This window comes from Colias eurytheme, chromosome 10, assembly GCF_061535395.1.
Source record: "Colias eurytheme isolate Ceu_HAF_F1 chromosome 10, ilColEury1 Martin Lab GWU primary, whole genome shotgun sequence".
Lineage (NCBI taxonomy): Eukaryota > Metazoa > Arthropoda > Insecta > Lepidoptera > Pieridae > Colias > Colias eurytheme.
In genome coordinates, this window is record NC_142989.1 from 8,571,118 (window position 1) to 8,583,879 (window position 12,762).

Here is a 12,762-nt window from a genome sequence, read left to right on the forward strand (position 1 = left end):
TAAAACACGAAGCTTGAAGGAACTTTATAAAATATGAAGAATTTCAAGTTATACAAAAGTAAGATTCAGACAATAGTTATTTGTGTGGAGTATATTATAGTTAGTAATCTCCAGTAGGTAATGCTTTTTTATTTCTATACATACACAGATGTAGAGGTATAATATGGTATGTAATACTAAAGAGGTTTTTCATTATGTCCTAAGATAGATTAAATTCCTCAAGGTCTGGCCGGCTAGATATTCTTATCCCCATTTCATTAATAAACATGAACCAAATAATATTCAGAAACCTATCCATATATATGTAGCAGAAATACTGAAAACCAGATGATAAAAATTAAGGGATCTTTAAATATAGACAACTTAACAACAACATAAATTACTTTTAGTTTTGGTTTTATCTGCGATAAACCACTTTTATCGTGACAAACTCAAACGTTTATCTCGAGAAACGCGGGCAGACTGAAAATCAGCGCTGTTCGGGTGTTAGCCCACAGCATGGCTGAGTCTGTTCCGATTGCCTAATATGTGTTTACTTTTTAAGTTAAGATAGTCTTAGTTTTTGTTGGCAATAAAGCTTTTTTTCTTTCTTTCTTTCTTTCTTTCAGAAAAAAAGAGCGCCAAAAGTGGTTTATCGCAGATAAAACCAAAACTAAAAGTAATTACACAAAATGCTCTGACAAATATCTTGCAAATGTTTTAATATAATTGTTTATGAAAAAAAAAATCATAATAAGTATTACCATGTCAAGTAGAAAACGTAAAAGTGTGAAAATTAGAGCTAACTTGCTGATTTTTTTTTATCGAGTAAATTTTAATATTTTATGTTTTTGATTAAACAGAATCGTTGAACATATCATCTAGTTTGATATATATTTTATTTTTTAGATTTGGTCTTGCATATTACACGTATCATCTAATAGAAGATTGGTTATTTTGCTTTATGCGCCCCCTTAACAAGTTAATGTGAAGTTTCGACTTCTTTCCTTCGCAAAAGATTTCATTTGCGTTCGCAAATAATATCATCTTATTTCATTCATCATGCGAACAATTGTAAATATTAAATGATACACGTGGACATTACTTACTGTTAATACATACCGCCACATTTTGCAGGAACAATAGGATATAAACCTTATAAGTCATGTCGTAAAAAAATAAGTGTAATTTTTTTGATAGACACCAAAATAGGAACACAAAAGGAGGTTACCATATATAGCTCTAAAACGTTTATTTATTTGAGCAAATCGTCGACAAAATTTAATTTGAATACTTTTTGTAACCTTAATGGGATCAGGAGAGACATAAATACTCTTATATATTTAAGCGGCAAGGGAATGTTATCTCGAACGAGAGCTTTATATGTTTTGGAAATTCAAACACATTATTTAAAAGACAGGTTAGGATTACACCCGTTATTTAAATACAGATTCCACGCATTGACTCATTATTAAATAGGAATCTAATCCGCAAATAAACTAAGAAAATCATTATCACTATTTCTTATTTAGTAAGGTTCTAACGTATTAGAAGCGATGAAGGATGTTCGGTGCTAATACCGGAGTAAATTGGTAACGGCCGGCGAGAAAATAGACATGTCATGTTATTGTTTTCAATTATTGGCTCATCAGAAGACCGTTAACGTCGCAATCTTCATGAAATAATGGGCTTGTTATCGATCATTTGTTTAACTTTTGGTCGTTTGGCCAACGATTCCGGCATTATTTCTAATCAGTAATCAAATCAAATTATTCTTACAGGTTATATTCATTAAATAATCATTCTGGTAATTAAATGTCCCCCGTTGCCCGCTGTATGTTAAAACAGTTTAAACTTTAAACTATCTGCATTACAAATTTCATCGGAATACGTTGGAGTTGCCGCCTGAACTATTAAGAAGCATCCATCCACGTTGGAATAGAGGTTTTGATTAATGAAAGTTGTTAGGATGCATTTCTTTCTACTAAATAGATGCAATAGGATACAAATATCCGGTAATTCAATTTTGAATTTATAAAAGAGTATTATTTTCATCGATTTAATGCTTGTTTTGTAAGTTACAAGAAATGATAAACCTTTTACTAATTATTAACGAGTCACAAGTAGCTACTTTATCACTTATAGGATCTACATATATCCGAATAACGGATTTTATGTTTCAATCGAGCTGTATAAAAATGGAAAACATTATTGACAAAACGTACTTTTAAGAAATTATTATTAGAAATACAAGCGCGATTCAATAATATAATTGTGCCCAAATCCTTCCAATAAGCTGTTGCAAAATATTATTATACGGAATCATGTAGACGCCGTATTAATGTCAAAAGAATGTGAAGCCTTCTCATACTTGACAGACTTATTCTATGGTCCGGGAGCCAGCAGCAGATTTTAAATGCATCAAAGTATAGTATTATGAAGCCTCGTGAACCTCAGCTGGAGCTCGGTTGGGGGGAAGAGCGGTTGTAGCCTCCCGTATCAGCTGACGGTTTTTCCACCAAGATACAGCCAGCTGACATATATATTTATCCACAGTTACATATAAGCTATCATCAGGTAATTTTTTGTTTGAGAGGAAATAACGGAAAATAAATTTTTCTTTAAATTTAACTTTCATGTTCGAGACACCAGCTGACGTATAATACACCATGTTGTAACCAGCTGAATATTTTTTTTCGTTGAGATATTGGGTTAGCTACAATTTGACAAATTTTTAGCTGAGAGGAAATGAATGAATGAATGTATTTTTTTTCCTATGTGCGTGGGAGGCTACAACCGCTCACCCCCCCAACCGAGCGCCAGCTGACATTCACGAGGCTTTATAATACTATACTCTCATGCGTCTGACGAATTATCTCTTGAGAGGAAATAGTTAACCAAATTTGCACCTGGCTCCCTAACCACTATATTTATAAAGAAATGTTGTTATGTTTGTTAGAATACCTACATTATTCATTCAATTTCAAAGAAAAAATTCGTATGTGTAACATTTTTTACTATATTTGTTATATTTAAAGCTGAGGCAATATAATGAATAATCACGACAAACAATAGCAAGTTTGTTTTTAAAGAAAATGTAATATATTGTAATTTGCTATTTGCTTTCTTAACATACATACTAACATCATTTTCGGTAACACATACTTTCTATAGCAAAGGTTTAATTTATATCAATACGTATTACGTATTACATATATCCATTCAGACCAAGCTAAGATCTGAGACTCATTGAAATTGTCACCTACCTGCGCCTTATATCCGCCATTAAGTCCGTCTCAACGTTGGTCTCAACTAATACTTCCTATACCATTTAGTTAGACCTTTTAGTAATAACGATGAGTGTGTATAAATAATAAAATATTCAATCTATAATTACTACGTAAAAGTGGTTCTCTACCCAGCAAATACTATAAAATATTGTAAATCTATTCTAACTTTTAGATTTCGCATAATTTTATCCTATTGTTTTTTTCCTTCGTTATGTAGTATGTAGTAAGTAGGCACTATTTTCAATTAATTTTCGAAAAATCATTAAGCTTTTTGAATCGAGGCAAGTGCACGTTATTCAAACTGTGTTTTAAATGAAATTTCCCTTGACACTAAATTGGTGAAAATGTGTTTCTAATATCGTTCACATTCGACAGACAATTCGATATTACGAAATAACAATTTCATTCTGCGGCACGCAAAGCTTTGATCACGTGTTAGCAACATGAAGAATTTGTTGGATAGACGCGTATTTGTTATGGACGAAATTGAGGTATTTTTAACACTTTCCAAACTAAAATATTTGGTTTCAAAGAGTGAGAAAAATTCCTGCTTTTATTTATTTTATAAAAGGCAAAACATAACTCATAGTAGATAATACATCTACTTATATGTTATAGGCTTCAAATCTTAACGTTAAAAAAAGACAACTGATATATAAAGGATAATCCAACAATTGAAAGAAATGGAAAGACATAAAATACGCTTCGGAAGTCGGAACTGACAAAAGCCGAACTTATAAAAGTATCAAAACATTTAATAACTTATTGGGGCGATAATGTGAAGAATGGATTCTGAAAGTAATTCAAAGCCTCTCAATAAGCTTAGCCAGCTTAGGAATCGATAAAGGATTTCGGAAGAAAACATCCATTTTGCGGATGACTGAAGATAAATTGTAAGTAATGTAACTTTCATGAACAAGCCTTAAGTTCTCATCAAAGCAATAAGATCACCTAGTTAGATAAAATATTATTTACGATGGAAGACCTCCCTAACGGTGGTATGAACACTGAACACGTCACATCATGAAAAGTATTTTGGGCTGCCTTTTGAGGGCCACTTACTGATAAATGACTCGAATATTTCAACGGCATTGTTTCGATGACGTCACTGGTCGAATGGTTTTTATATCCTTCAGTATCTACGTATGCTGTTTTTTTATTTCTTACTATTTATTAATTCGTTTATTTAATTGTTTTTGTTAATCACATGCGACCACTGCGCGCTTAAAAATAAATACTTTTAAAGCTAGCTTCTAATTTAGTTTATCGGTGACCCTGCTCGCTTACAAATCTTTGGCTCAAATAAATTCAATAAAAAGATTCTTAATTCTATATTAAATATTTTCCTAGCTTAAATATGATAGTGCGATGACGAGTCTTAATAGAAAGGAATATTGATGATTATGGATATTGTATAAAGTGATCAATAAGAAACATCTTTAATAACATTTTTAGGAAAATTGATTTATCCTTTTGTATTTGTCAATCCGTTATCCGTTGCTAAAAGTATATCTACTTATCTTCTTTCGTTCTATCCCTCATTTATCTTTTAACAATCATTAGCAGATATTATAAATAAGTAAAAGAAAAAAATAACAATTATTTTATAATCGGTTGTCGGTTCATGTCTTCAATAATTTAATAATTATTACTTAATAATTCACAATTAATTAGATAATGCATAAGAAGGAGAGTTCTTAATCCGAATTAGTGTAATTATATTGGAGCCTTCGTTCCAATTTTTTATTAAATACGATATTGAGATACGTTTTTCAAAATGAAACTTTTTTATTTTCTATACGATTTAAAACAATAAGAAAACTTGTATATGTACCTGTCTGTAGTCTTTACGATTTTATACTTACTAATAAATAAGAAGGTGTGTTTGTTTGTCATTCACATCACAATGAAGCTTTTTAATGATTAGATTTTTGTTGAAGATAATTATTTGATTGATTGATCGATAGAAGCTTTAGCGGGGCGAAACATCTGTTTTTCATGGGAATAGAAGACACGACACAGTCAATAGCAAGTTTTATAATAAACACTGTTACCTATGTAACAAAAGTTAAAGTTTGCTTAACACTACTACATGTTTAAGTTTGTCTACGAAATCTTACAGCGGTCTATCTAAAACTCTGAATTTCTATTGTTGTTATGTAACGTATGAGAGTGATACAATTGACAACAAACTCAATTTTCTGATGCCATATCCTTTCATCTCGCAATATTGATATGGAACAACTTGAGGTTGAATTTGCTGTTACTCAGAACCAACAGATAACGATGTTTGCGAACATTCACAAGAAGTAGGTAACTTTAAAATAATTCTGGAAGTTTTCACAATCGCTATTGAAATAGGCACGCTATGTGTGTAAAGTTTGCTTATATTATAATATATTCTATCTATTTTGTTTGCACACTATTAATTATTTGTTTTGAAATGATTAACCAAATAACAATTAAAAGAAGTAGCAGCCAAATAATGTACGATCAAATTCTAAATAAATTAAAAATTCTTAATGCATTACATATATTTTGAACAAAATGGTGCAACAACTATATTAATTTAAACACTGTACTTTCAACGGTGGAAATAAAACAAGCTTTGTTATCCGAATGAGGTCACGCTCGCACCACCTTCAATAACTTTACCGTCAGATCGTATTATTGGCACTATATTTCCAGTACGTTTCATGTTTTGTGTGAGATAAGACAACCAAAACCCTTCTTCAATCATTCGAATCCCTCCAAACTAAAAAATAAATCAGTTCATATCAGATCTCGTCGTATAACAATTTTTGGGACTGTTTGTGCGCGGCGTGTCTCAATTACATTAATCCAACTCAGTAAATATTGACCAAAATAGGTTCCTAACTTATATGAAGTCAAATGCCAAACAGTTCGTAACTTATTTTGATGCAAACTGAATTGATTGAGTTTACAAAACTTCCTACTGTCAATCCGAAATATCAATTCAATTTATAATTATTGCTCCAAAAACAAAGATGTTGGCAATAACCATGAAATAATTCCTAGTTATCTCAAAATACGATTTGTTCAATAATTTGTTTTGTTGAATAAGCCGCTTATATTTTTTCATCGATAAAATAAAATGAAGATGATAGAAACATGAAACGTTCATGATATTAATTTCTAGTTTTTAGATTAAGTACTTCTTATTAAACTGTAATTCCTTTAAAACAAAACATTATCTCATTACAAGAAAAATTACTGTTTATTCATTTATTTATCTACTATATTCTGAGTCGCTTACCCAATACCTTAACGAAAACTGCCTATTCAACATGACTTAAGAATTTCTTTTCATATGTGCTACAACCTATCTATGTGGAAGAAATACATCCATCACTAACTACATAGTTAATTCCAGGAAAGACGCAATCAAATACTTTTTGTGTAAAAAAATATTTTTGTATTAATAACAGTAGGAATAAATAAATAAAGTTATGTATATATTAACTAAGTAACGAAAGCAGGATTATCGATTGAACTTCTAGATACCGATTATGTTTAATTAAATGCCAAGAGAACTGTGATAGAGGTGCCTAATCAGTTGTTTTATGTAAAATTAATTCATAATTATTATGAGAATATTGTTTACATCTGACACTTATCTCATCATGATCCAATCTATGATAAAACTTATATTTACCTATTCAATTTATTGGTTTTATTGTTATCTAACAAAATAATTATTCATGTGAAAGCGACTCTTTAAATTCTAATAAAAATTCTTAGTACTTCACGTCCATCAGGAATCTCGTGATGAACCAATTTCTTTTGATAACGGTTTTTCCTTGTACGGAGTTCAAATCAATTATCAAACTCTTCCATTCGATACCCCAGTCGCCACTCTAGAATATTTTCTAAATTAGATTTTCAAGCACCTGATCCATTTATCGATTTCGTCCCCTTTACTTATTCCAACTCAAATATTTTGTTTCTCTTATAACTTTTCAAACTTTAAAACTTCATGGATTTATAACATCTAAGCCCTCATCATTAAACTAACATTTAAATAGCGACCTAGTGGATCCGTTGGTCCACAAAATTAATAGTATCGATGAATATCCTAAGAGTTTAATTAAAAGTTAATCATCCCTGATCGTTTGTTTATCGAGTATATATTATATTATCGAGTGTATATCAAACGAAAATTATTTAGCCGCAACAGTCTTCATTAGCTTCATATAAATATAAAGTTCGGAACTATTGTACCCACATTGGTATTTATAGATGTATATAAATAGTACTCAATTGAAGTAAATTAATTGACTTCCATCTACCCCATTTAATCCGTTATTTTATTCTGATGAAAAGAGACACGCACGTGTTTCACTACAAGCTACTTAAAATCGTACACGTGATATTGGTTCACCATGTGCGTTTAATATTTACGTAACTTTATCCAAACAATGCCTGTCTTATGTAAGTATGTACATTTTGGGAAGGTTTTTACTTAAATAAACTACTTAAGATTTCTTCGTATCTTAATTGATATGTTAGCAATGTGAATAACTTTAGCTAATGTGTAAACAAAATTTTGGAGCTCCAAGCTCTCACTCAGCCAAATGGCAATAAATAATATTATGTTTGTTATCAAAACATATATTTATTTGTTTGTCTGTTTTGCTCCTAATTCTGAAGTTTGGAAGAACAATAATATTTTATTATATTATATACATATGCTATTCATTATTATTAAACTGTAAGTGAAATGTATCGCCAAGAATTTCTGAAAAAAAGCTTATACAGAATAGGTATTATAGGTAAGACTAAGTTGTTACCTGCGTGTTAGGTAAATTAATGGTAGAGTAATTTATTTGAAGAACTAATAAAAGTATGCCTAATGCCTATGTATTATTTGTTTCTGTTCTGGCTTGAGCTTACGCAGCTTAAACGCATTAAAATAGAATTTTATAGTTTGTTTTTTTTTGTATTCGCATCAAAATTTATAAACTTTTCAGTTCAAATCTTAATCGTTTGATCCATTTTATTGTGATGAGATCCTTGGCCACATTTCAATGACCGCATATAAATTTGGCAAATCCACTTGTACATCTTTCTTTGAGATTCCAAAATTACAGTACTAAGCCACTACTGTTTTTTATTCGTAGATAAATTCGCATTCAGAAAATGTAAAACAGAAAAATTTTAAATGTACATCTAAAAATCGCTATATTAGGATATGGAGCGCTACCCTGTCCTGATAAGCCCATATATCCTTTTAATTACCTCTTATATCCAATATATGAACTTCAAAAACATTATTTAAGAAAAGCAAGATTGAATTTTATCATCAGCACATTATTTAATATTTTACTTTTTTCACATCGACGTATTTTATTTATTACTGTATACTTAGTTTAAAAAAAATCAATTTCCAAATTTAAGATCACATAAAAAGAGAACGTTCTCGGTCATTTCATTTATTTATTTATTTAATACTAGCTTTCCGCCCGCGGCTTCACCCGCGTTTTCAAAGAAAAACCTGTTCCCGTAGGATTTCCGGGATAAAACCTATCCTATGTCCTTTCTCGGGTATCAAAATATCTCTATACCAAATTTCATGCAAATTGGTTCAGTAGTTAAGGCGTGATTGAGTAACAGACAGACAGACAGAGTTACTTTCGCATTTATAATATTAGTATGGATTCTATATTTTATTCTTTGAAATGCTTTATGGATGTTAAACTAACAAATTTTAACAGCTCAACTTTTGATAAAACGACTCAGTTCCGATCCGGATAAAAACGTAATCATTTTAATATCTTTTGTGTGCTAAATTTATACATGAGCATAGCATGAAAGCAATAAAACTTATCGAGTGTGGTCGGTTAAAACTATTTAATTTAAATTCCTTTGTTGAAGTAATTGGAATTAGGTGATCGTTAATAAAATAAACGGTCAATAAATATGAATAAACAAAACACAGACGTCGTTAATTCGTCAGGTCTGAAAAAACATTGCCGTAGTGTATAAAAAAAATGTAAGAACCAATATAGGAGTACGTGATCTACATAATATAATAAGAATTACTGTTGTTACTAATGTTTCCTGATTTTTTCTGCTTTGGTTGGTGTAGTATCTGCATGAAAACAATAGATTATTTCAAGCTGAAACATCAAGCTGTTGTTGTACAAAACGGTCGTTCCTATCAAATCATCAACAACAATAATTCTTATTCCGGATTCCTTGTATTCTCGTCCTGTTTCCGTAATTGCTTTTCATTTTAAAAATATGGCTTGAAGATATAATTTTGAATTTTGTACTAATACTGTATGTATAAGTATACTGTATTTTACGGCACAGTAAAGCCTATTAAAGTGCTTTGGCAGAAAAATTACGCAAGATTGATCACGATATCTTATTAATAGTTATTTTTATCTTTTATAATTAATCGCATTATCTATTTTATTAATTCTACGTAAAATAGGTTCATTTTATCAATAAATCAATCATTTTGGATTCATAAATTGGCTATCGGACGACAATTTGTAGGTACGATTAGATTATTTTAATTAATGCCTTTGATTAGAAGCAAATGTGATTTTGTAATAGACTACCGCAAATATTTTGCCATTATAGTAACGTACGTCAAAAGATAGCTTAAAAAAGTTTAGATTCATTGTTCTAAGTGTTTTAGTTATGTTAAAAAAATATACCCGTCTACCGACATAAAGTCCAATTTATTTCTTAAGACGCTCGTTTTTATCTTACTAAAAAGAACTTTGACCTTATTAATTAAGACTTTTCTGATAAAAATAGTAGTATTTTATAAACTCCCTGACACAGAAAAATAAAGCTTTGTGCGCTAAATGAAGCTGAAAATTGATGATTATGTATTTTTCTATGAACGGTAAATGGAAAAGCTTCAAATATAAGGATGGCTGTAAAATTTCCAAAAACTAATATTTGGAAGCGGCATGTTTTTTTTCTGTTCGTTTGTCAAAATTTATCCGATCGGTTGTTAAATTCGAACGTGAAGCGAAGGTACAATAATTAATATTAAAAAGTAATCTTAATGGTCCGGGAGCCAGCAGCAGATTTTATGACCAAGTTCCTCTCAAGCGGTAATTAGTAAAATGCATCAAAGTATAGTATTATGAAGCCTCGTGAACGTCAGCTGGAGCTCGGTTGGGGGGAAGAGCGGTTGTAGCCTCCCGTATCAGCTGACGGTTTTTCCACCAAGATACAGCCAGCTGACATATATATTTATCCACAGTTACATATAAGCTATCATCAGGTAAATTTTTGTTTGAGAGGAAATAACGGAAAATAAATTTTTCTTTAAATTTAACTTTCATGTTCGAGACACCAGCTGACGTATAATACACCATGTTGTAACCAGCTGACTATTTTTTTTCGTTGAGATATTGGGTTAGCTACAATTTGACAAATTTTTAGCTGAGAGGAAATGAATGAATGAATGTATTTTTTTTCCTACGTGCGTGGGAGGCTACAACCGCTCACCCCCCCAACCGAGCGCCAGCTGACGTTCACGAGGCTTTATAATACTATACTCTCATGCGTCTGACGAATTATCTCTTGAGAGGAAATAGTTAACCAAATTTGCACCTGGCTCCCTAACCATAATACGATGTGGTGACAGCTACCAATTAGTTTTATTTTAAACTGTTAAAATCTGTTAAACTAATATTACTTCTGAAAATTAGCGCTGCAGTTGTGTTTGGCACTGCAGTAAATTATGCCACATTTGACTTCACACTAAGGCGCAAACATACTTACGTATTTGATTAATTTATATATAAGTATGTAGGTCCAATTTATTTGATGACAAATAAAAGTTCTAGAATGAATTAATATTTATCAAATATTTTGAACCATGTGAAATTATCTATCAACAATTTTTAAATTTAGTAGTTTACAATATTTTAGAGCTTAGTATATTGCAAAGTTTTCCTAAGGATACCTATATGTTATTTAAAAGTTATTGTTAAGTTGTTATTCAGAACCTTTACCATGAAAACGATTTCTAGAGGTAATTAAAAATTATTAATACGCAATATAAAATAAATGCTTTTAGATTTTATACTTTATAATTTATATATTATTAAACACAAAACAAATGAAATACAATCCGCTACCGAAATAGGTGAATTTTCCTTTATAAAACTAACCAAGGCCTTGATAAATATTTCAACCGCAACTTGTGACGTATATCGGGAGCGAACAAAGTTTCACACATGTTTTGTGGCCTAATGAATACTTGTATGTTTGTTTGGAAAATAGACGATATATCACATAAATGTACCCAAATTGTAAACGAGCTTGATACTGGAATATACATAAATTCCAGTTTCAACCTACACTTCTTTAACTATAATTTCCATATTTTTAACATATCCATCTTATTAATTCATGGAGAAATAATATGGACTTTTATATTTAATGCTTATTTTTTTTTATTATTGCGGAGAAATTCGCCCGCCGGTTTCGGAGAACTTAATTTTCCTTCACTTTTCACAGTCGCGGAATTTTAAACGAAGGTAGGTACTCAACGATCTTATTTTATTAATGCATATATTTCGACATATAATTAAAATGAATTTTCAGCATTCTTCATATAAAGGCATTCGTATTATTTTTTAAGACTCGCGCGCGACCGGCTCTACCTTTATAATATGTACTTTAAAAAAATGAATCCTAACGAAGAAGAAAACTTTTAAAAGTTCATTTTTTTGTTTCTGAATATAATATGTATTTAAATAAATGAAAGCAACTTACCCTTGGGTGTGAACACTATAATATATCTTCTTATACAAACATAAGCAACTAATTCATTTTAAAATTCAACATTTAATTTTAATTAATAAAACAATAACATTTTACACGCATGAAATACTATTATCAATACTTAAACTTCAAAACTATGCAAATTTGAACAACACTAAACTTTATTAAGTACTAATTTCAAAAAGTTTACTACTCGATAATATAAGAAAATATGAAAATTAATTGTTTTCCCGCCATTAATTATGCGCCACAGATATTATTGTAAGTTTATTTTTTTTTAATTTGCTACGACAGCGCGCAACATTTGCAAGCAGCCAGTGCTTGCAGCCGTGATCGCGTAAAGTCGGAGAGAAACTGCTGTCGCGGGTACATGCCGCACCCGCCAATGGCTAGACGGCACATTTGAGATTCTTCTCTGTTTGTATGTTTTGCGCAAACGTAAATGCACTTGAACTTGAAAGGATACTTCCCAATAAATAGCTGGGCTGTGCATTCTATTTTGAACATCTCGTATTTATTTATTTTTTGACTGAAATATTTAAACAAAATTTACATCTTATCCAAGATCTTATCTAATATCACTTTAATCTCATGTCACTTGTCTTTCATATAGTTTATTTATTTTATTTTATCAAAGAAGAGCTATTTTTATTCGGTGAGTGTCTATTATCCGATTGTTATTGAACTTTGTGATTGTGATAAATGACGCGTA

General features: G+C 30.6%; 1 protein-coding gene across 2 annotated transcripts in view; it reads right to left on the reverse strand.

Annotated features, from left to right (window-relative positions):
- LOC149905335 (tachykinin-like peptides receptor 99D) overlaps positions 1–12,378 on the reverse strand; it is a 53,352-nt gene extending 40,974 nt beyond the window's left edge. For both annotated transcript variants that reach the window (XM_090106554.1, XM_090106552.1), the window contains exon 1: positions 12,042–12,378. The gene's annotated coding sequence lies outside the window, so the exon portion shown is untranslated. The remainder of the gene's footprint in view (positions 1–12,041) is intronic.
- Positions 12,379–12,762: the final 384 nt, after the last annotated feature.